This window comes from Apteryx mantelli, chromosome 2 (assembly GCF_036417845.1).
Source record: "Apteryx mantelli isolate bAptMan1 chromosome 2, bAptMan1.hap1, whole genome shotgun sequence".
In the NCBI taxonomy this organism is placed as follows: Eukaryota; Metazoa; Chordata; class Aves; order Apterygiformes; family Apterygidae; genus Apteryx; species Apteryx mantelli.
The window spans coordinates 94,766,253-94,791,085 of NC_089979.1; the positions used below are offsets into that span (position 1 = coordinate 94,766,253).

The 24,833-nt window shown below is 42.0% G+C and overlaps 1 protein-coding gene across 1 annotated transcript in view; it reads left to right on the forward strand.

Annotated features, from left to right (window-relative positions):
- Positions 1-13,128: 13,128 nt before the first annotated feature.
- AHRR (aryl hydrocarbon receptor repressor) overlaps positions 13,129-24,833 on the forward strand; it is a 96,458-nt gene continuing 84,753 nt past the window's right edge. The window contains exon 1 of the mRNA XM_013957737.2: positions 13,129-13,181. The gene's annotated coding sequence lies outside the window, so the exon portion shown is untranslated. The remainder of the gene's footprint in view (positions 13,182-24,833) is intronic.

Consider the following 24,833-nt stretch of genomic DNA (forward strand, 5'->3'; position numbering starts at 1 on the left):
TATTTTTCCTAAGGAAATTTGCTTGGGAATTTCAGCACTGCTGATAACTATTCCTGAATATGTTAACAATCTGAAAAAAAGGGTTATATTTGGGCTGTCCAAAAAATCTGTAACCAAAAGAATCCATGGTGCATAAAAGTTCTGCTGTCAAACAGCTTATGGCCGATGCCTTGTTCTTCCTGCATAGCAGGAAAACTCTGTGCCCCTGTGAGACAAGCCTAAAGTCCGGGACTAAGAAGACCCAGAGGAGACTGACAGCCACAGAATTCTGCCTCAAACCCTCTGCTTTCCCCATAGACAAAGATGACTTCTGCAGTGATAGTGCTTATATTCTCCCCACACTGTCTGTCCAAGTAGGACTAGTGGATAGGAGACGTATCAAGAGATAACTCAAAGCACTAGCAGTGACTCAGAAACAAGAGTGTTCCAGTTGGCATGCTAAATTTTTGTCTCCCTGCAATGGGAGGACACCTGTGTTGGGACAGGCAGAGAACCTGGACATTCCTTTTCCCAGGCAAAGATCAGAAGCATCTGTTATGACTCCAGAGCTGATCACATGAAAGGAGTCAGCTATTGGTAGGGGAGAGAGCTCTGTGCTATGTAAGACTTCAGTTTCTACAAGGCAAAAGGGTTTGTGAAGAGGTTAGGAAAGGCTGGAGATGCTGTATAGGAAAAGCACCTAAGGAAGCTAGAAGTCAGTTAAGGTGCAGGCGTACCTTGGACACAGAGATGCTGGTAGAAGCCTGCAGGTTTCAATAGCTGATTAATGTGTGTCTCTGGAATCTGACCGGAGATCTCATGATATGGCTACATTTTGCTACATTTAGAAATTAGGATAACTTCACCTCTTTATTAAAGAAACATCTGAGCAGTTATGTCTGTATTGATTAGATTTGGGGAAACCTGATGTTCCACAGCTTACCCTTCCTCCAGGGAAAGATAATTAAACCACTTTTTCTAGGAGCATATTTCCCCAAAAGTTACACAGAAGAGTCTTATACAAAAAAGACTGGAAAAAAAGATGAGAAACAGCACTATCCCTCACTACTATATCTGTGCTCAGAAGTTACAAGAATGTGAATAATACCAGCAGTTCATGCTGGAGTGGGATAGGAAGGGGGAAATAGGATGCACTATATAATTTTGCCCATTAATCAGAGGTCTGTTTCTCTTGGCTCAATTGCTTAGAATACCTGAAAAGCATAAGTCACTGTGACATTATTGTAACCAGTTAGTGTGATCTTCTCCTAATACTAACTTCTTTCACTAAGACTCTGAAGCAAAACCAGACCTTGCATGTGGCTTTCTATCCTTAAATCAAGCTTACAGGATGAGCCGCTCTAGAATGCAGGCAGATAACAATGTGAGCAAAGGTTCTGAAAATTTAAAACAAACAATGCACACTGCACTTTGCAAAAAATAGCATTATTGGGTGGGTGCTTTTTACCATTGGTATAAATCTTTGATATAAAGATCTGCATCACCAACCAACTTTTTATATAAACCTTTTTGCCAGGCACTCATTAACTGTAAAAATGACTGGATTCAATATCCAGGCATTCATGCCAAAACACTTAAGAGATATGCTTTGATCTCCTCACATCAAAACATGGAAAAATGTATGTACACATCTGGGCACTCAAAAGTGAGCAATGACTCTCCATTTGCAAACAGTGATGTGTAGAGAGGATCTAAAGAGAACTCCTGACTCTGAGGACTGAGGAAAAGACAGTGCAAGAAAACTTTAACTAGCAGACTCCTGGCTAAAAGTAGATGAGATTCTTACACCCCAGTGATTCTGGCAATAGTCCTCATATAGTTCTCCAACTGCTATGAAAGGCTGAGGAAGCCAACTACAACCTCTTGTCTGATTAGGCCCAGTCTAAATATCCAGGACTGTAGTCCAAGGTGAGTTCTTGCTTCAGAGGGATGTGCAAACTTGTTTCATGAATAGGGGCAATTACAGTCGGGTACTCAAGTTCTGCCTAGCCAGTTTGCAAAGGACAACTGTTCTGCAGGTTGCCTCAGGGCAGTGCCTGTTCCTGCTGTGCTCCATGGGAGGAATGGGAGGGAGGGGGACATATGTGAACACATGATGCTCCAAAGGATGCCTAGTAGTATGACTGCTGTTCCCTATTCTACCTGGGCTGACCAGTCTGTTTACTAGATGATACTGCTCACAGAATCACAGAATGGTGAATGGTGAACATCCACTGCTCTCCCCTCATCCACCCAGCCAGTCATTCCATCAGAGAAGGCTATCAGGTTGGCTAAGCATGATTTCCCCTCAGTGAATCCATGCGGACTACTCCTGATCACCTTCTTGTCCTTCATGTGCTTGGAAATGGTATCCAGGGCTAGCTGCTCCATCACCTTTCCAGGGATGGAGGTGAGGCTGACTGGTCTGTAGTTCCCTGGGTCCTCCTTCTTGCCCTTTTTGAAGACTAGAGTGACATTTGCTTTCTTCCAGTCCTCACGCACCGCTTCTGATCGCCAGGACCTTTCAAAGATGACTGAGAGTGGCCTTGCAATGATAGCTGCCAGCTCCCTCAGCACTCATGGGTGTATCGCATCAGGCCCCACGGACTTGTGTATGTCCAGTTTGCTTAAGTGATCCCTAACCCGATCCTCCTCCACCAAGGGAAAGTCTTGCTTTCTCCAGACTTTCTCCCTGATCTCCAGGGCCTGGGATTCCTGAGGGCTGGTCTTACCAGTAAAGACGGAAGCAAAGAAGGCATTCAGTATCTCTGCCTCTTCTGTGTCCATTGTCACCAGGGTCCCTGCCCCATTCAGCAGTGGGCCCACATTTCCCCTAGTCTTCCTTTTGTTACTGAGGTATTTATAGAAGCCCTTCTTGTTGTCCTTGACATCCCTTGCCAGATTAAACTCCAGATGGGCCTTGGCCTTCCTAGCCCCATCCCTGCATACTCGGGTAACGTCCCTATATTCCTCCCAGGTTATCTGTCCCTCCTTCTACGTTTTGTATACTTCCTTATGCTTGAGTTTTGCCAGGAGCTCCTTGTTCAACCATGAAAGTCTCTTGCCTGCTTTTCTTGACTTCTTGTGCATTGGGATGGACTGTCTTGAGCTTGGAAGTGGCTGATCCTTGAATATCAACCAGCTTTCCTGGACCCCTCTTCCTTCTAGAGCCCATGGGATTCTTTCAAGCAGGTCCCTGAAGAGGCCAGAGTTTGCTCTCTGGAAGTCCAGGGTCCAGGGTGATCCTGCTTTTTGCGCTGCTCCCTCCTCTCAGGATTCTGAACTCCACTGTTTCATGGTCACTGCAGCCAAGGCTGCACCTAACCTTCACATCTCCAACAGCCCCCTGTTTCTGGGGTCAAAGTGAGCAGACATTACCTTTCCACCTTAACACTCTGACACAGCCAAGTTTTTGACTTGCTGCACTTGCATGCTCTAGGACTCAACAAGCACATCCTGCCAAATATATCTGACATTTTTTCAGCTATCCCTGTGCCATACCTGGTCATCATGCTCCAAACAATATCTGTCTCTGGGGTCAAGTGTAGGTACAGACAGTCCTATATCAAGGCACAAGATGATACCCTGACAGTATTGTCACTGTTATAGTTTTACAGGGCTGCACATGTGACACTATACAGCACAGCATAAACATCAAGGATTTTAAAGTGGCCAACAGCAGCATTAGAGGCAAACAGCACTCTTGGCAAGGCTCCCATCATGTCTCCCAGCTCTGGAATTGGACAGAATTGTTGGCATGGTACACTCATTCAGACCCACACATTTAGGCATGGCCAACAGAAGAGATGTTGATGACAGATGACAAGTGCCAAGGAAACAAGATTGATGACTCCTCCCGAGAGAGTGCACCAAATATCTGAAGCCTGACAAGACTTTGCAGAAATGGACATGGCACCCCGTCCTCTCATTCCATCACCAGCCAGCCTTCTTCCCCTGAGAACACTTGCTCTGTCAGCAATGTTTCAGAGAAGATGGTAAGAATCACCCTGTGCCTGAGGTTAGTATGCTGATTTTAAAGTTACAAAGAAGCAGAGAAGTTGCAAGGATCCCCTAAGGGAAAGACTAGATGCTCCTTCTTTCACTCCAGGGACTCTGTCCTTTACTAGAATATCAGGATTAGCAGCTGGTGAAAATGACTGAATGTGAGTCCTTGCCCAGCCTGCTATGTGTAACACATATGATCTCAATTTCATTTTCTTCTTGCTGTGTCTCCTCCTTTTTTCCATAAAAATTCTGCTTCTCATGATCTTAGGGAAAGGATAAGCAACGCACCTCAGTTCAACTTGAGTATCTACGAAAGCAAGTTACAAGGCCAGATTGGCCAGAGCTGGAGAAGCAAATATAAAGGTGTAGTGTCACCCAGTTCAGCTGACCTGTCACATCAAAAATCTGCAGATTCACTGCTTTTGATATAACATTTTCAGGATACTTAACACAAGACCTGCTAATACTACATATCCTGTCTTTGTAAAAGATGCCAAAATTTGGCTTGAATGTCTAATGTGTCTAACAAAGAATTAAGGTAACTCCTTATTTAAATGTGTTAAATGTGTTTTGTGGTTACCCACAAAATCTAGAAGTATTCAATATCTAAGGTAAAAGCCTGCCCTACTCCCTCTTCAGTCCTTGAAATCAACCAAAATCAACACAATACAGCCTCCTAATCAATCTCTCATGAATACATGCTCAGTGGTACTGTAGCTCCTGTGCAATAGCTTTCTTAGCTGGCTAATTTTTCTCTTCCAGTGCTGCATACTTGGCTTTCATTGGTCATCCTGCCACATCCTGAATCTTAACACAGAAGCATTTGCCAGCTGATCATCGTATACCTGAGCATTTGTCTATTACAAAGTACATGCTGGATTTTGATCACAAAGGAAATGAATTCAGAAAAACATTGAGTTTTCAGTACGTACCTTGGCAGAGCATTTTTGATAGTAAAGCTATCAAGCTCTATTTCAAATCTTCTATAAATCACAGGAAAGAAGATGCTAAAAAGGACAGGGAAGCAAAACTTTAGCTATGTCTTGAACTTTGAACCGACAAATTGAACTTTGTACTGACAAATACAACTTTGTAACCCACACCTGTGCCTGAAATTTACTGACCTGCTGGGTTAAAGGAAGACCAAACTTCTGGCTTCTCTGTGAGAAAGGGAGACCTCTGTCACAAACAGCACAATTTCCCAAAGATGTCTTCAAGGCAAGGAAAGGATGAAGGAGAATATAAAGAATGAAAAGACAAAATGACAGTGGAGTGAGCTGAAAATATTAAATGTGCCTCAAAACCTGACAGAAGGACTTGAGATGGCTGAATGAAATGTGGCTGTTAAAAATGCCAGATGATACAGAGGTGTAATGGCAGCTCACAAAGGTGAACAGCTAAGCTCTGCCAGGCCAGGCTTTGTCAAAAATTTTATCTGCTTCCTATTTTTTTCTTTTATGGGCATAGAAACCACAGAACTTCCAAACATTATTTCTACCAGCACAGAAGTGATTAACCCACTAACAGGTTTTCTGCTGGTAAGACTCACCTGCTTCAGTTCTTTTATGGCCTGAGGGAGCAAAGTGCCTTCAGATCTAAAGGTTGGGTTACTGCCGTCTTGCAACAATCCTGAGGAAGGCAGTCAGTGGCTGTGTTTGAGCTATAATCTCAAATTCCCCCTTTCCCCTTTTCCTGTTAGCACAGGAAAATAACATTTGCACACTAGATAACATCTGTACTTTGCACTTTAAGTACAAAGTTAAGTTCATGAAACACCTACAGCCAAACTAGTCTTATATTTACTGGGAGAATACAAGAGACAGTATTCCTTGAACTCATCAAGATTAACACTGCATACTCTTTTATGTGACAGGCAAGAAGCTGTTGAGTTGTGCAGAGTCCTCATCAACAGTACATTTAGTCATATGCAACGCTTCTCTCCCCCACAAACCCTCCATGAGGAAGCTGGTAGATCCAGGCACTCAAACTGGACCTCAACTCAAAGTTTACAGTACTTAGCATTTTAAATTCAATGGAAATACAAAATATGCCCAGAACTATCCTCTCATTCCTCACCAAGTGCACACATACAAGCATCCGTGATTGACAAGTGCCATTCTGCAGAGTTTAAAATTCATAAGGACATCCAGACCATGAGAAAACGGTTGGTATGCATCTCTTCCAGCCTGTCCTCCACAGTAGAAAGCCATTGTGCCCTGTCCTCAGCTTCCATGCTGCTGGAGGATGCTGCTGTTCCTGTGGGAAGGGGCAGCTCAAGGAGCTGTCCACAGTGAGACTTAGGAGTTGAGCTAAAGATGTCCCTGCCCAGTGCTGCCTTCTTGCTCATCTATGCCATACCTTGGTACAAGGATGCTGCTTCATATGCTAGAAGTTCCTTTAGAAAACAACCTTGTTTATCCTATCAGGGTAGTTTCTAACCAGGGACTGCAGCGAGGAAGCTGGGTGAGCAGAGGCGTGTGCACTCCTCATTCCTGCACTTTCCAAGTGAGTTGTGTGCAGGGATAAGATGGACTGGCATGGTTTCATATTAGATCCATGATCCTTTTTCCTGAGAGAGGAAATACACTGTATCTCATACAGAAATCAAAAAAGATCACTATGATGCATCTTTTCACTAAGGTTGGGTTTTGTTCCTCCTTTGACTTGAGTTTAGCCCCCTTGCCAGACCTAATACTCTACTGGAAAAGCCACAAAACAGTCCAATGAATGGGCAATGCCTGCTTTACCAATCAATGCACCAGTCAGGGAAAGGAAGCAGGCAATTTTCTAGAAGAGAATATAGCTGCTATCCTATCATAACTCTAAGACCAAGGTCAATCAAAGAAGTGTTCAGTGCTTCTCCGTTGCTGTGTTTCTCAGGGTAAAACATTTCTAATACCTCCCCTAGAAAGCACTATGCACAAACAGTTATAAAAGCTCATGGGTTGTGCTACCCATCAAATTCTTCATATATGCGTCAGTAAAGCTTCCCCTTCTCTGAAACAGCTCTAACCAGAAATCCACACATTAATACAGTGATATTTTCTCTGCACATAAATCATAAGAATTGTAATAACTTTTCTGTTTGCACAGCTTTTAATTCAGTAATTTAAGTTACAGATCTGTGCCATAAGCATGTTTTCTATTCACTGTAGTCAATTATTATAAATACATATTTATTACAGTGTATGTTCTACATATGCATTTTCCTTTCGGCTTAAAGATCTAGATTATCAGTTGGGCTGGTGAGTAATTCATAGAAACAGCATTTTAGATTCCATGGGCCTCAAATTTCCATAACTACAGGGTAAAAAAGTATCCTAGTGTCCTTCAATTTAGCCATCTGTTTAGAATGTTTTGTGGCTGCACTCAATAAGTCTTAAATCAATTTGATTATAAAAACAAATATTCTTTACAGTATTAAAATAAAAGAATGGGGATGACTTACTGCTTGTTTTTAGCAACTGACTTGTCTGAGGAAAGATGGACCATATGGAATGTACTGACTTAAAAAATCACTGACATAATGAAGTTATTTAATGATTTTTATAGACAATAATGACCTTACAGGCTCAGCTCTGCCATTTCCTTGTTGCTTTAGCACCCTCTTTTGAATATTTAAGGAAATCAATTCTGTTTTGCTGTCCGTATGACTTCTAATAATAAATGAATAATACAACAAGTCATATTTTGGTATCTGTTAATGTGCTGTTACAAATATTTTATTATAATTTTCTTTTCGCTTACTTATGCTGTGAAAAAACAGTTAAGATTTAGATTTCTAACATTCTTTCTTTTTTTTCCCCCAGTCTCTATATGAGTATGCTGAACATTTCTCTTTCCATTTTGCCCTTATTTACAAATTCATATTGACTTCCAGGTAAGAAAGTTTTGGGGAGTTGTTAGAAACAAAATTGAAACACACAGAAGCATGCAAAAAGCATCACAGAAGTATGCAAAAAGTATCTTGTTATAAACACTATTCTTCTTTTGAGATCTCTGAATTTATTTTAAAACACCTTTTTATTTCTTCATCTCCATCTATCTTCAAGTTTCTTTAATGGCTTGTAAAGGTGGTTCCATTCCCCAGGCACTTGATCTAAAGTTTCTGGGATATATACCAGATTCCACCCCTGGCTTACACTAGCTTTCCGTCTGGTTGGAGAGTGAAGATGAAAGCGACTGAGTTTCAATACCTAGGTCACAGTCCTTTCCAGATTGTTCTTATTTGAGCTCCTTCTTGCATCTTTCCTTGCCAGAACTCTAAGCAGCATAAGGCTGCTTCAGCCTTCTTTCCCCCATGGCTACCACAGTGGGGAGCTTGCTCATTGAGCGAGCAAGCAAGCAAGCAGCAGTCTATGCATACAGGCAGTGGTGCATCCTTACTGTGGCATTCAGAAGCTTTTAACAAAATATCAGCACAATAGCCTTACCAACCCACTGTCTTACCAACCTGCAGCCCTCTGAGGAGGAGGAAGAGGAAAATGGAAGCAAAAGCAGTTCAGATGACGAATTTTTCATTGCTGTATAACATAGCCAGGTAAGGTTAATAGAAACAAGAAGAAGAATGGGGATACAGAGGTAAAGAGCTATCTAATATCAATTAAGCACATCTGGAAAATTAAAAAAATATATACCAACTGGTCATCAGGATGCTCTTTTGAGCTGCAATTGACTTCTTATGCATATAGTATGGGCAGCTGAATAGATCACAGACTAAATATGAAGTGAGGACTGCTTGCAGTTTAACAAGAATGTTATCAAAACTGCTTACACTCTTTAATAGGATATGATAGTTCTGAAAAAACTCTATTCAAAGAAAAGAAGGTAATTTGGAATTGCTAGATCTGGCAATCTGGAGACCTAGTGTATTTCAATCACTTTGTACTTTAAAGGGTTATAAAAGCAGTACGGAAAGAAGAAGAAGGAACCAGTGTGGCTTCAGTAGGAAATGCTTCTGTTTATGAGAGTATTAAGAATGCCTGCCTCTTTTTTTTCCAATAGTGTATGTCATTTAAAGCACCAAGAAGAAAATTATATTGGCTTCCCACTCCCAGCTACTCTCCTTAACAAGATCACCTCCCTTGATGGTAGCCTAAAAATAATAGTTAATGTTAAAAAATGAGCAAACAGACAGAGTTGAGAAGCCAATTACATGTGAAAAGCGATAATACTAGAGGTAAAAATGAATGTTTTGAGTGTGTAGGGGCATAGAAATAATGACGACCATGAGAAGGCAGATTAAGACTAAGGTCTGTAATTATTTTCCAGAAGCGAAGTGGGGATATATGAGAAGCAGGAGGAAATTGATAGCATATGGTTTTGAAAGCTAAGGTATGGATGAGAGCCTAGGTAAAATGGTTCAGGATTCAAATGAGCACTTTGAATGAACATGCTGGCATTTACCACCAAGTTGATAGAGTACAAGAAGAAAACACACCGGTATTTCAAAGTTTTCTCTTTGCAACTCTGTGCATGTACGTACGCAGGACAGATTTACCAAGTAGATTTAGGGTCTGTAACCCACCTATTAGCACTATGCAGCATATGCTTTCCTGGTCACACAATGCAATTGAGACTGTACAGCTCTCCAGCCTCCTACCCTATGTAAATTGCAACTACAGCTGTTTCTGTGTCTCTATGTGTATGTGCATATTTGTGCATATTAATTTATACACGAACACACTAATATTACAAAATCAGTATGTTCTGATAAGTTGGGTCTCAGTCTTACAAAATAGGGCTCTCCTTCTAGTCCTGCAAAGCATCTAGATGCATGCCTAAATGTAAATGCTTATGCCCGTGGTTAAATGCTTTGCCAGATCAGGTCCAGATTACTCAACATCCTCTACAGAAGGAGAGAGTGGAGGAGGAGTAAGGAGGTTGCTGACCCCCTGCCTCTATGGTGAGTGATGGAACTTACTGTTCCATTTACAGTTACATTTTAAAAACAGACACAGGGCAAGTAAGCAATTAAAATCCAAGAAGGAAAGCAGAACTATCTGGCAGTTGTTCAGTAAGTCTAACTAGCATAAAAAAGATTTGCACGTAGCTGGTGTAAGTATAAACGGTCAGCAGCATGTGATTATGAAAACAAGTCTTGCCTGGCAAATGTAATTACTTTTACCCAAATTTAAAAATCAGGGAGTGAAGCAAACACAGTAGAAATATTCTAACACTGCGGACTGGGTCATTCATCTGTGCATGGAATAAGCTCCCTGAAAACATCTGTAACTTCATCTTTGGACATACCTACACAGACATGTGCAAAAGGGTGCAAATTCCAAACTGGACACATGCTAGCTCAGTGCCATTCCCTGTCAAATAAATTTGCTAAGAGATTTTGTAGAGTAACTGGAACACAACTTGCTGACACCAGATCTAAATCAGAGCTGTTTTATGCCCTGTCAAAAAGCTTCACTCTGTCTTCATATACCGATGTCCCTCTACTCTGTTGTGTCCTACCTCTATGGCTCTTCTGCGTGGCATTGCATTCGTGATGATGACAGTCATGAACAATAGTTGTCACATGGCTTTTCCATCATCATCCAGTACTTTCTGGGCTCCACCCCCACACTCACTTCTCTTCCGAGGAAATCATTTAGTGTCAATGGCTTGGCAGCAGAAGCACCATTGTTCCATCTAGTGGAGAGCTATTCAGTGTTGATGGCCTTTGATTTCTCTTTCCAAACACAGGCCTCTCTGCCGGATAGGATTTTGCTGGTAGAGTTATCCTGGCAAATCCTCCTAACATAAGCACAGGCTGTAGTCCCAAAAGGTTTATTGTGGCCTAGAACTGGTATAACTTACATCAATTCTGTGAATATAGTAAGAGCAGACAATACCAAAGCCTCTCAGAAAATGTCCGATATAAAATAGATACACTAATTTACTGTGAAGGTTGCAATCATAAATAGCATTCATAAGAAAAGTAAATAACAGAATTCATAGTTTGGCACAGACATGTTGCTCATGTGTCACGTCTTGATGGACTGGGGATATGTCTGTGTCAAACCATGAATTCTGTTTTTTCTTTCTGAATGCCATTTACAATTGCAACTGTTCATGTGGATTATTGCATCTATTTTTACAGCCAAGGCTCTGTCTGGGAAGATGGAGCAGAGCAATCAAAAACACTGACTGGTTCTATTTTGCTGGAACAATATGTTTCTTGCAAGCTGAGCTGTTCAATCTCCATACACTAGACAGAAGGATTGGAGTCTGGGCTTCCCCTCAGCTTGAAGAACATGGGCAAAAGGCAGATGAAAACATTTTATGCAGGTACCTTTATCAAAATGAGGTCTCCCTGCCAAAAGCAAGATGGAGGCCAGTCCAAGGACTTAACTGTGTTCCTGAGGTCAGGCTGTGGGGGGATTACAGAGAGATACAGCTCTGAACTACTAGGGAAGCTGTGAAGCCACACACAACATACTACGGAGCTGGTGCCACCCTCCTCAGCACTGACCAGGATAAGAGGTGAGAAAGTAAGGCTCAAGCTCTCTCTAATATTCCTGTAATTCTCCCCTGCTTCCCCAGTAAACTCATGCCTGGGCATTGCATTTTCATTAGCTCTGTAGCACAAGTGACCTGAAATTAAAGCTTCTTATGAATGAACCATTTATTTGGAAAAGTGGAGTTCTTTGCTTTCCTATATATTATTCCTTGCCAGCTTTAACTTGATAATTGAAGTTTCCTAGAAAGATTGGTTGCAGATGTAGATCTAAGCAAACCAGGACTTCAGAAACTGTAGCGCTGTGTCTGGGGCCAAGTAGTCTACTTGGTATCCACCACAGCATGTGTGTCTGAGAAGGCAACTCACCAGCCCAGGAAGGAGGAGCAGTGGACAGTCACTCCCCACCACAGGGAATCTCGGAAGTCTACTGGGGGTTCAACATTTGGATCTCATAACCATGGACTGGCATCCCTCCGGAGAGAGGGCTGCTTTTCTTATCTTTTGCATATTGTTACCTTGGACTTTCCATATCAGCCTGCTGTTTTTCCTTGCCCTATCCTTAAATGGCAAGCCTTCAGTGCAATAGCTTCTTTATGTATTTGTCTAATTCCAGACATCTAATACCAGACACAACAGGCCTTGCTCCTTGACTGTGGCACTTCCTGTACAAACCAGAAAACCATCAGCAAAAGGTTCTGGGAAAAGAAGGTCAGTTATTACTCCAGTTATGACCTCAGTTATTATCTTAGGTCAGTTTTTACTCAGCTTCCTGGGGAAGCTGGTAAATACAGTCTTGAATTAAATGTATTGATGATACAAAGGGAGATGTCTTTCTACCATGCAAGAGGACAAATATCAAGAAAACCAAACCGGGCAGAAACCAGAGGCAGGGACAGCTGAAGGTGAGCTGCCCTGGGGGAGAAGAAAGGCCTGAGACACCATATCGGATGCAAAGCCCCCTTGGGAAGAACCACGGATACAGCTATGCCGGGTATCCTGGAGGTGATGAAGGAGATGCACGATTATTTTTAACTTTTTGGGGAAGAGGGCAGCAGAGCAACTGGCTCGACAGCTCACAGGCAGGTGTACCCCATCGAGGGTGGGCTGTGATCCCCCAGCACGGGGGAGTGCCATTTCGGGCTCCCGAGGCAGAGCAGAGGGCATGCCGGCGGGACACGTGCCATGGCGGCGGGTGCCTAACGCCGCAGGTAAGCGGCCACACCGCGGGTAGGGAGGGCAAGGCACGGCAGAGGCAGGCGGCCCGGGCGCACGCCGGCTGTGCCCCTCACAGGCCCCCCGCCCCCTGCTGCCTCACCGCAGGGCGGCCGGGGCCTGGCGCGGGCCCGGCGGCTGGGGGCGGCGGCCCGGCCCGCAGCTGCCCGCCCCCGGGCCCCGCCGCGGCGGCCGGCAGCCCGCCTTCCGCGGCCCGCGGCAGCGCGACGCCGCAGTGCCCTCTGCCGCCGGCGGGCAGCGGCGCGGCGGGCTGGAGATCGCGTGCGAGCGCGGAGCCGGGAGGCTCTCCTTGTCACTCACCCTTCAGTCCGCCACCTGAATCACAGGGGAAGCGGAGGCCAAGCATCCTCCCCACCCCCACCGCCCTCCATCCCCGCCGCACGCTCCTGAAGCGCCGCGGCACCTCGCCCCGGCACCGCTGCCGTTCCTTGGTCACCCGGTCTGCGCCGCGGCCGTGGCTCTTCCTCGCGGAGCGAAACTTTGCGCGCCGGGTTGTGGCAGGGACCGTGGGGTAAGTTGTTGCATCTGGCGAGCTCGTGTTGGACAGGCGAGGCTTCTGCCTGGGATTTGCGGAGGTGCCGCCGTGTCGCCTCCGTCTCCGGCCAGTTATTCCCCCCGGGATGTCAGTGCTCTCTCTGGCCATCCCGGAGGTGGTGTCACCGCAGCTGTGGGTGCGAGCTGTGCAGGACGTACCTCATTTATTAGAGCCAAGTGCCTGTAATTCTCGACAGCTCCTGTGTGAATGCCTCAAGAAGCCCTGAATTCCCGTCTGCCCCCCGAGGTGGGTGATGCATGTAGTGTCTCAGAAGCTAAGAGCAGGGTAGCACAGGGCTTTGCAATGGCACCTTTGCTACGTTTGGTGTCACCCATCCCTTGCGCTGATGACTTGGGAGAACTTCAGAGAAAAAGCAAGTGAAATAAAGTTTCACGTAATCTTTTTCAAGCTCTGAATGAACTCACATTGTATGTAATAGGGTGGGCATAGCTATGGGTCAGTCTGTACTTCCCCTGTGAATATGTATTTTCAGCTGTTTATAACTTGGGAGCTAAAAATTCTTTCTGTGTTTCAGTTCGACATGAATGGGGAAAAATCAGTGAGGGAAGGGTGAGGCATGTATATGGTCTCCAATGCATTTTCTGACTTTGTGTTACTTTGTTTTGTAAGCAGGAATTCTGTACGTCTTTCGGTGAATCTGTAGTTTTCTGTCTGTATTAAAGAAAAACACAAACAGCGTAAGACCAAGTTATATCACTTAAAATTTTTTTTTCATGAAGACTGGTGCAAACAGTGTGTCATTAAATGAGTTTCTAGGAGACAGACTATTAAGACCAAAAAAAAAAAAAAAAAAAACTAACCACCTGGCAATATACTTGATGTTGTTTGGTAGTTGGAGGTTTCAAAAAGACAGCCAGGACTGGATTTAAATAAAACTGAACGATCTATTTGGGCTCAGAAGTAGTCTGTTGAGAAGAATGTTGATGCATATATGTTTGGACTAGATGCAATAAAACAGTTCTCTTATATGAACCGTAGAGAGTGTTATTATCCAGGGCTAAGATTAAATTCTTGCACTTAAGCAAGAGACTTAATGACTGACAAGATCAAATTCACTTGCAAGGGACTGTTGCAATAGCTGTCTATTAAATAGCAATGAAGAGCAAGAATTTATTTTATTTAAAAATAAAGTACCTGAGAACATAGATGCAAAAAAACAGAATTATCAAAGTTTTGATAGTAACTAACACTGTTTCTCCTGCTGGCACCCCTGACTGAATACAGGCTGAGACAGTCCTCCCTTTTCACTATTGCATCTACTGCATCTTTGCATGATTATATGTCTGTGGCAATGTAGTGTTTTCATTAGTTGGCCTTAAAAGTGTACTCAGGCATTCGATGGTCTCAAAGAGAGCATGGGGTTTCTAGAGTCAGCACTGGGATAGTATGTAAACACCTACAATCTTCAGCCTGTGCACACACTGGAAATATGAGGGTCTACAGTCCAGTTGTTGAAGGTGTACTGAACTGTTTCAGCCAAGAGTGGAAAGGAACAAACACTTGCATGTGGAAAGTCTGGGCTGTTGTAGTTTCAGTATTTATACTCAAAATGAGCCATAGAAGAGGGAGGTACATTATTAGCTCAACTTTGCATTGATTCAGATTTCTGCCTAGGAATAGTAATTTCTAGGCTGTTTTTGCAGTGTTGATGCTTACAAAAAACAGCCAACCATTCTACTATTGATTTATGAGTTTCAGTATATAAACAGATTTAAACAGTACTGTGGAGGATTTAGTGCTCAGATATGATATTTCCTTTAGATTTGTCTTTCTGTAGGTGCATCTTAAAATATGGTAAAGACAGTGTTGGTATCAGGAACTGCCTATATAAAGGTGAACTAGATTAAGAATTTGGGACTTTTTTCTCTTTTTTTTAAGGAGTTAGAGTTAACTTGAAACCCTACTGAACATGGGGGCTCTGCTGTTGAATAACCAAGATTGAGTGCCAAACCTTTCCCTAATATTCCTGGTAATTACTGCTGACTCATGCTGACATGTGAATTCAGTTAGCTCCAAATGGAATGTAAAGGATGTGGGAGTGTCTCTTTGTGCCCAGAAACAGCTAGGACAAAGGAGATTTTGGAGGAAAATTTAGGGAATAGCCAAGTTTGGGTAGGAAGTGTCAGCCAAGGTTTGTTACAGTAATGTTTGAATAACCAATAAAGTTGAATCACCAATAAAGTTGAATCCCTGGAAGGGGATGAATTTGGATAACATGGGCTTGTCTTAGCTATGGAATAACTGGAGTTCGAACTCAGATGTTGCTTCTAATTTGATTCATGTCCATGCACAAAAACTTGTTGCTGAAGTGTGGTGATGTTTTCAATTTGAGTCAGCTTACTCATGAGGAATAAACTATAGTTCAGATAACCACAATTCATCAACTGCTAACATAATCTCCCTAAACAGCACAAGCGCTATTTTGCTCAACTGTGGCTGCTTGCACTTGAATAAGGTTACCTGAACAGCAGTGAACTCCAGGTTACTTTTGTATTAAAGACATAGCTAAGACATTACTGTGAGGTAAGTAACTGGATGTGTAAACATGAATATTCTTAACCAGTTACTATGTAACTACTATGTTTGTGACAACTCACTGGTGGTCCTTGCCATCATTGCATGCCCATGACAAGTGATAAAGGGAGAACTAGCACTGTGACACTAGCTGATACCCAGATTGGGGCAACTTTGCAGAAGGATGTGAAAAGCAAATTGTCTTGGTCCTAGAAATTCATTTCCTGTCAGTTACCAGCTGGTATGGTGGTACAAAAAGGTCAGTTATGACTTTATAAAGGCATACATATTAAAGGTGTTCCATTGAAACACACTGCTAAGCACTGCCATCTTGCAGAATCTTACACTACCGTTCTGCACTTGACCTGCTGCTGCATACTACAATAAGGTTTCATTTCAAAGATATCTGCTAAAGGTATGAATCCAGTTGTACTTGGCTAGCCGAAGCAAGAACTGCTCCTTTTTGGGGAAACAGTTTCTTTGCTGGGCCTCTATGCAAATCACTATTAGGAAATGCATACAAGGGTTTCTAAAAACATTTTGAGGTCAAAGCAGAGAAGATGGACACAAGAGCAACTATGCAGCCTTATGTGTACCAAGCTGATTTTTTTTTCTTAATGGCAGATAACCCTTATGCAGACTCCTGCTTCTGGGTAGAAGCATGAGTACACATTAGTTGTTCCATATTGTTCTAGAAACACAACAAAAGCTAAGGTCAACCCAGAATTTCTGCATAAAGTGTGAACATTTCAAGGTGTTCTGCAGTCTGGTTGACTGAGTGAGTGGCCAGCTGAACATCCTGAGGACAGAAATGCTTTAGGAGCATGTTTGTATTGCTGTGTCGGCCCAGAACTCCCACAGACCTGTTGACAATCACTTTGGATTTAGTTAAATTTACCTTCATAGTAGTGACCATTGAAGTTTCTATAGCAGTTGATGCTGTGTTGTGCTGTAAACTTGCCAACATAAGAAATATTATTTGAGTAATTGTAGAACTGGAATGGATGGGCTTTTAGACTTGCACAGGTGGGATGGACAAAAATATAGGTACTGCCAACACAAGTAAAGGAAGAATGGATCAGTATCAGTAAGAAAGGATATGATCCTTTGTTATGCAAATGCATATAACTGCCCTTCTCTGCCCCCCCACCTCAGTCCCTAGTGCCAGTGTGTGGTATAACCGTTCCATTTCTGTGTAGACAACCTAGGGTCTCTCCACCCAAATGCCATCCTCTGATATATAGATGTGCAGCTACAACAGCAAGAAACCCAGTGTACATCTTTTACACTGGTTTATGAAACTTTACTGTAGTATGCAGTAGCAGGTCAAGTGCAGAATGGTGGTGTAAGATTCTGCAAGATGACAGTGCTTAGCAGTGTGTTTCAATGGAACATCTTTAATATGTATATGAGTGAAACACTCAGTATGCACCCACGTACTTGTCAGATGATGAGATTGCTTTGGGCTGGACCAGACTGCCTATGGTTTTGAATCAAGGTTGCATTTACAGATAACAAATAAGTAACTTGTATGATGCAGTCTACTACAGCTGAGGTGGCAAAGCATGTTATTTGCAATTATATATTTGAACTGTACAGTGACTGCAGTGGTGCCTGTGGAGTTACTGTGCCTGTGCAATGGAGCTATTGCTCTGTATTCAGCAGCAGTGTTTATGCGAGCATTAAAGAAATAAACATGTATTCTTTGCTCTTAACGTGTAGTGGAATTGATGCTAAATTGATGCTGATTTCAGTAGGTTTTACATGCTGAAAACATGAGCTACATAAAATCAAATTTTGTCACTCATTAGGACTGTAAAAATCCACTGGTAGTGGATTTATTCTTTTTCTGTAACGTTGGATCTGAGACAGAGCAAAGTTAAATATGTGGCAGTCTATGTCTCTTTGTCTAGATTTCCCAGAAGCTGTTTGCTACTTTTTGTAGTATACTGATCCCTAAGAGTCATGATCGTGAGTAGTCTCTCAAACTTTTTCCTTTGCTGAAACTCCAAATATTATGCTCTCACCTCACAGCCATGGCAGCATTGTTTGGAAAAGCAGGCTATTCTTGGCCTCATTGTCTTTTGCAGAAATTTGCTTCTCCAACATGTGTTTTTCTGATGTCTGAGAACTCCTTATGCGCTTCTGTCAGCTTGAGTCTCCATCTCTTTGTCCTCAAATGCAGACTCCTTTCCCAAACACTGTTTTTTTCCCCTTGCTTTCAGGTCATTCCTACACAAATAAAATTTGCTCGGATTTTTCTGTGCTCAAAGAGTATAAATACTAGTAATTTACTGTCAAACTGGAGGGATGTGGTGAGCAGAATTCCATTCAGGTCAGGATTCCATATGGGTCTCTCCAAAGTTCAGAGCTGTTCCATACTTCATTAATGGACTCAAATGATGGTCTAGAGCATGTGAGCATTCATCTTGCAGATGTCACCAAGCTGAAATCGGTTTCAGGCACCTTGGAAGACAAGTCAAATTCAGAGTGATTTTGACAGAATAACAATCTGAAGAAAACCAACCAGGATACAGAATCACAGAATCACAGAATCACTGAGGTTGGAAGGGACCTCTGGAGATCATCTAGTCCAACCCCCCTGCTCAAGCAGGGTCACCTAGAGCACGTTGCACAGGATCGCATGCAGGCGGGTTTTGAATATCTCCAGAGAAGGAGACTCCACCACCTCTCTGGGCAACCTGTTCCAGTGCTCTGTCACCCTCACAGTGAAAAAGTTTTTCCTCATGTTAAGATGGAAGTGTCTGTGTTTCAGTTTGTGCCCATTGCCTCGCGTCCTGTCGCTGGGCACCACTGAAAAGAGTCTGGTCCCATCCTCTCGACACCCTCCCTTCAGATACTTGTACACGTTGATAAGATCTCCTCTCAGCCTTCTCTTCTCCAAGCTAAACAGGCCAAGCTCTCTCAGCCTTTCCTCATAAGAGAGATGCTCCAGTCCCCTAATCATCTTTGTGGCCCTTCGCTGGACTCTCTCCAGTAGTGCCACATCCCTCTTGTACTGGGGAGCCCAGAACTGGATGCAGTACTCCAGATGTGGCCTCACCAGGGCTGAGTAGAGGGGGAGAATCACCTCCCTTGACCTGCTGGCAACACTCTTCCTGATGCACCCCAGGATACCATTGGCCTTCTTGGCCACAAGGGCACATTGCTGCCTCATGCTTAACTTCGTGTCCACCAGCACTCCCAGGTCCTTCTCCGCAGAGCTGCTTTCCAGCAGGTCAACCCCCAACCTGTACTGGTGCATGGGGTTATTCCTCCCCAGGTGCAGGACCCTGCACTTCCCTTTGTTGAACTTCATGAGGTTCCTCTCTGCCCACCTCTCCAGCCTGTCCAAGTCTCTTTGAATGGCAGCACAGCCCTCTGGGGTATCAGCCACTCCTCCCAGGTTTGTATCATCAGCAAACTTGCTGAGGGTGCACTCTGTTCCTTCATCCAGGTCATTGATGAAGAAGTTGAACAAGACTGGACCCAGTACTGACCCCTGGGGGACACCGCTAGCTACAGGCCTCCAACTAGACTCTGTGCCACTGATCACAACTCTCTGAGCTCTGCCATTCAGCCAGTTCTCAGGTCTATAAAGTTTTGTGCAAAGGTTTATCTTTAATCAGGAATAATCATTTACTCAAATACAGCATGGGGAATGGCTGGCTGGGCAACATATCTATGAGGGAGAAAAGGATGTGGAAATTTGGTGGATCATGAAATAAACATGAGTCAATAGTATCATGCTGTTGTGAAAACGATAAGCATAACAGTGGGGTGTATAAATAGGAGTGTTCCCTGTAAGATATATGAATAATCTTTTCACCCTACTTAGCCCGGGTAGGACGTTAGCTGAAGTACTGTGTTTCTTTGGGGCATGGTAGTTGAAGAAAGATACAGACCAAATTAAGAGAGTCTAGAGAAGAGCAACTGGAATGATTAGATATCTAGAAAACATAGAAGAAAAGACTAAAAGAATTGTGTAGTCTGGAGATGGGGAGTATAAAGAGAAAAAGTTAACTATCTTCAGAAACATAGGGTTAGTTGCAAAGTGGAAATGAGTAAGTTGTTATTTTTGTTCATGTCAGATATGGCAAGAAATCATGGCCTTAAATTGCAGTAAGGAAAATTTAGATTAAGATGGTTATGGAAAACTTTATGACTTTAGTAGTAGTTAAATGCTGGAATAAAATCTCTGGGGTACTCATGGAAGCTATGCTTCTAAACTATAAAAAACTCTCAGGAGTGGTTTAGCAGCTGGGTTGTTATGGCTGTGATGGGCTAAGCATGTAAGAATGGAGAAGACTGTAGAAAGATGTAGTATCTTGTTATTATATCAATTGATTTAGCTAGAAAAAACAGACAAGGCTTTCATGCTTACAAGCCCTTTCTCAGATCTGAAACTTCTGGATGGTTTTGGTACAGCTGATTCTGTATAAAACAGGGAAGGATATTCTACATGATCTCTAGAGGTTCTTTCAGCCCTATTTGCAATAATGTAGTGATTAACAAAATCTTCCTCTCTTGGGGTAGATCGGTGTTCAGTGATTGGGGAGGGAATGCATGGTATAAAAGCTGATAAAAAAGCCCTACCAGATCTGGGAGATTCCCTAGAATTTTCACTCAGTGAAATATTCCTGTTTTTTTACTCTTCAGAAGTGGATGAGAATCAGTAAACTTTAAACTAGCTGCTTTATTAGTGTTAGGTGGTTTAGGACTGTAGGAAATACTTTATTGCAAATTATATTGTGGTAGAATATATTCACAAATCTCTGGCCTTTTATGTTAGAGATAGAAAAATTTCTGGGGGTTTTGAAGACAAAAGGTCAATTTTTTCCCTCACTTCACATCCTAATAATAGAAACTGAAATACTTGCAGTCATTACTTGTTTATCAAAATTTAATTTTTTTTGTTATAAAAAATCTAACAATATATTATGAAAGTTTTAGCACATAGAAAATGCTACTGCTGGGTTTATTAATGAGAATATATTTCTATATATCGATTAGAGTGGCAACACATATGAATAGTATTAGAAGATGGAGTTGTGCTGCAAACAACTTCAAAATATATAATTCCCCTTGAAGACGTATCTCTAAAACAGGAGAAGTATTTACAATAGAAAGTGCCAAAATTGTTGACTAACAAAAAAAAAGAGTCGGTGTGTCCATAGATTTCAGAAAGAGCATGAGAATAAGTGTGTTATAATGCTGACACAGGAGAAACTCATGTTCCTAGAGAGAAAATCCTATACATACATAGTTAAGGGTCTGCAGTTTTGCGTATGTATCCAAACCTTACAGTAAATGTCAGACTCTTTAGGAGTGCATTATCATCAGATATAGCATGTCATCATAGCAAACAAAACTAGCCAGACTTTCAACAAGTTTAACTTGTTTAGCTACTTTTATAATCTCGGAAATAGTAGCCTACATTAGGTTTTCTTTCTGACTTTTCTATTCACAATCGGTTCCTGAAAGAACAGGAACTTCTAAGTCTTCATTCTGATTTTCATGTACTTCATTAAACTGAAGACTTGGAAGAATGGAGCAAAATTGACAACTCATATGCCAGCCAGACTCTCAGTGTGTATTTCTAAACTTTGACCTGCTTCTTTCAAATGCTGCAGTATTTTTTATACCATTAACAAAAACATTTTAGAGGACTAAAGTGCAGCAATAATAACAATATCAGTTTAAGCATCAACCTAAACATAATTCACTTAATTCTAAGACAGAATATGTCATGTTTCATTTCAATTTTTATTTGCATTCCTATTTTTCCATTTTGCATTCCCATTTTTTTGGGGGGAAAACACCTTTTGTTTTTCCTGAAAGTTTTTGTTTTTTCATGGATCTTCACATTTCTGAGCTCTGTTTTAGCCACTGTTACATGGTGCTTGACAGTTTCTCCTCTGCTTCACCTTTTGTTGGACTGCATAACTGAAGAAGGAGGAACAGAGAATAGGAGAGCCAGGAGAGGAATAGGACTGCATCTTCCCAACAAGTTGTCATTACATCTAGGTTTATAAGTCATCTTTTTCCTTGCTCTCCTCCTCCTACACACACACACACACACACACGCACGCATGCACGCACACACACACACACATACACACACACATTTCATAATAATTGTTATAATAATAAAGATGGCAAACTCCATTTTATTGGCCTTAGATCCAGTCCTCTTTGCTTTTTTCTTGGGGAACTTCCACTGTGCTGTGTTCTGCTTGTGTCAAGGAATCTCCTGCAAATTCAGGCTATGCTCTTTTCTGAGTCAGAGATGGTCACTTCTTTCCCTTTCTACACTGTCTCTCTGTCTACAGTGATATTTGCATCCATTTTTGCATCCAGCTTCTAAGCTGTCTTATATTTTGACTCCAGTTCTGCACTAGAGTGAAACTAAAACCTTTCAAGAAGCCTTTTGTGAGAAAAGAAAGAGACTAGGAGTCAGAGACACAAGAGAATAGCCATAGTGTATGGGCAGATTTCTCTGAAGGATTTGGATTTGAACCTTGGTCCACCCCCAGAAGGAGATCACCAGGTTATTGGCTACTTTGGAATATCTCTCTGATTTTGACAAGCAATCATTTCCTGATAAAAATTCCACTTAATTAGTGCTGTTTTGGCTTTGCAGTAGAAAACTCTTCAAAAAATGTTCCTAGTGTGTCTCTCTTGCTGCCTAGCCTGCTCAATCCTCTAGTCTATCTGTAACCTCTTAGTTACACCTTTGTACAGCTCAAGGTTTCTCATCATATTGTTAGCATTTGCTCTAAAATTGCACCACACTTCTAGTTTGGCCTGGTGGCTACGCAGTGATAAAGAGGCTTATCAAAGATCATTCTTCTACTATTTCAAAAAAACCCAAAACCCAGATTAACTAAGTCTGGTGAAATGACAAGCAGGGTATTAAAACATAGGTGCTTAGGAAGGTAACAGCCAGGAATGAACTTGAGAGAGTTTGGAGGACCAGCATAGTTCAGCAGTCCATGGTTGCACATGCTTACTTCCCTAGACTTGCGTTTGCAACCTGTAACCAGTTCTGCAGCTCAAAGTGACATGTCTAGTTCACCCCATCACACAGAGAGTGACATGTGAGTGTTGCACCATGTACCACCTTATGGTGAAATATGGGAGTTGGGCATGAGGATAGAAAAGCATAAAAAACAGCCAGTGTAGAGTCACAAGTGTATGTTGTGAAAAAGTGATACAATACATTCAAAGTGACACTGTACTTCTCCCTTTTATCTAAGAGCCTTCATTTATCCTGCAGTTACAACTCCAGAACAGTGTAGAAAAACTAATGAATCAGACCAACTGAATGAACTAAGTAACTCTAGCAGTCTAATCATGACAGCACAGAGCTAAACCTGGGCCAGAACCTATCTGAATATACATACATACATATACATACATATATATATGTATACACACACACCTGATATATATGCTTGAGTTGTTAGCTTGTACTAAGCTCTGTGTTGCCAGTGTAAATCTACTCCCAGAACTTGACCTAGCTATAGTTTAAAGACATCTGAAGTAAGGCCCTGCCACACTACACATTCATATCAGAAATATTTCATAGACCTGTCTTACTGGTTTTAGTCTAACTTCCTGTTGAAATGATGCTTACACTTTCACATTGTCTGTCTGCTTTCCATTCTCCCCAAAGTCACTTTTTTTTGACCTGTTAGTCAGGTACCACCAAATATGACTGAGGGACAGAGATCTCCTAAGAGACGGAGTGATCGTTCAGTGGCCGTGGCAACCCATTATTCTCCTCTGACACTCCGTGGCAAGGACATATGGAGGACTAAAATCAAGCCTGGCATAAAAAGATGTCACTCCACTAACTAACAGATCATACCAGGCATATGTCCAATCTGAATCTTTCTGTGTTTTTAAATGTGATATGGTCCATATCCTTCCTGAAGTAACACAGTGCACATTTTAGAAGTTTGTTCTAAAAACAGCTTAATTTTTGAAACATCACCTAAAAAGATATTTTGCTCCAAAGCTTTTTTTAAAAGTTAATTATTTACATCCTCATAGGTCAAAAAAGGCTCCTTGGACTTTCTTTCAGACTTTCCTAAGAAACAAATAAAGAAAGGAGGGTCAATGAGATCATTTAGTCCTTAAATTGACTTGTTCGTGAGGGAGGAATAAGGGTTGAAATTACTATTCTGCTAAAGATACCTTAAGAGTCAAAGGAGTGACTTCAGAATATACTTATAACTGCTCACCTTTTGGAAAGAAGTGTTACACTTCAAAGTCAAGCACTTGCATATTAGATAACAGAACTAAAGATGAAATGTGAATTCCTTACTTATGTGGACACAGAGTAAACTTGGTCTCATACTATCTCATAATCTCAAGCTATTTTTTCTACAGAGCACCTATCTACATGATGAACACTACTCAGTGAGGTAGAAATTCAGTATTTTGTTTCTATCATCCTCATTCACTATGTGATCCCATTTCCATACTATGCACTGTTCAAATCCTGTTCTGAACACAGTGCTATTTATTTTGTCACAGGCTTTTCTGTGATAATTTTAACTATATATCTGAGAACATCAAACCCACTACTGAATTAATCTTTATAACACTGCTAAGACATATGGTACTATTAGTATTCATATTTTACAGATGAAGAGCTGACCCACAGAGCTAAATCTGAAAGATGTATACTGATTTATGCAATTCCAGACATTCAGGACCTGTTTTTTCAGTAAACAGTCTTCTGTGTATATGTTTGTTCAGAACACTATTCTCGGTGCATTCAGCTGCAGTAGTGAGTGTTCATCACTTTTAGAAATCAGATCAAGGTGCCCAGAAAATGAGGGTTGATGTCTTTGACATAATTGGCTTTAGTCACTTACTTGGCCAGCATCACACAGATTCTACGGCCTCTGCATAACCTTGATTCCTTCTCTAAGCTCTGCCTGTCCTCTTTACTGAATGAGGCCAGGGGTTCTGCTCTGCTCGCTCAGACTTCCTCCTGTGATGGGGGCAGAGACTGCAAAGGAGTCTGCAGGAGACCAGTGCAGGAGACTGCATTAAGGAGATGCAGGCAATCTTATTTCT